Source organism: Kryptolebias marmoratus, linkage group LG22, assembly GCF_001649575.2.
Source record: "Kryptolebias marmoratus isolate JLee-2015 linkage group LG22, ASM164957v2, whole genome shotgun sequence".
NCBI classification, from domain to species: domain Eukaryota; kingdom Metazoa; phylum Chordata; class Actinopteri; order Cyprinodontiformes; family Rivulidae; genus Kryptolebias; species Kryptolebias marmoratus.
This window is the reverse complement of record NC_051451.1, coordinates 16,775,672-16,776,342: the sequence shown is the minus strand read 5'-3', so window position 1 is coordinate 16,776,342 and position 671 is coordinate 16,775,672.

Genomic DNA, 671 nt, shown 5'->3' with positions numbered 1-671 from the left:
CCCTCTCTCTCTCTTTCATGCAGACCCCCATCTCGATTGTGTCCATCACTGTTTTGTGGGCCTATCTGAAAGTCCTTATTTAAAAAAAAAAAAAAAAAAAAAAAGTTATCACATTTCTCAGCGTTGATGAAAGTCAGGCAAATTTGATTACATGACTTTTCTTTTTAATAAAAAACCTGCCAAACAGTCTGTGACGCCTTAAGAAAAGGAAAAAAAAACTAATAAAAGGTGCAGAAAATATGACTTCATTTAAAAGTCATTTAAAAAAATCTCATCACAGGTCTGACATGCACGGCCTCTAAAAACGGTAGGAATCCCCCTTTACCCTGCCTGCTTTTTTGATTCCTGTTACTCAAAATCCTCCCACCTGCTGACCTCCGTAAGGAGAATGTTGCCACCTCGCCGCGCCTCCCCCTCGCAAGATTCCAACAAACTCCAAGTTAGTCCCATCAAAATGTATATTTTCAACATGTTGCATCAGCGTCTCTAATTTATCCCTTCAGGGGGGGTGGCAGGATTTGATGGCGATCGGGAAGGCGGCTTCGTCTTCCAGCTCGGCTGATGAACTTTGATTTCAGCCCGAGATCATTATGTGCGTGTTGAACCGGGTTACTATTAACGGAGATGTTAATTACGATGTCAGGACCGAAAGGAGTCGAGGTGAGAGCCGC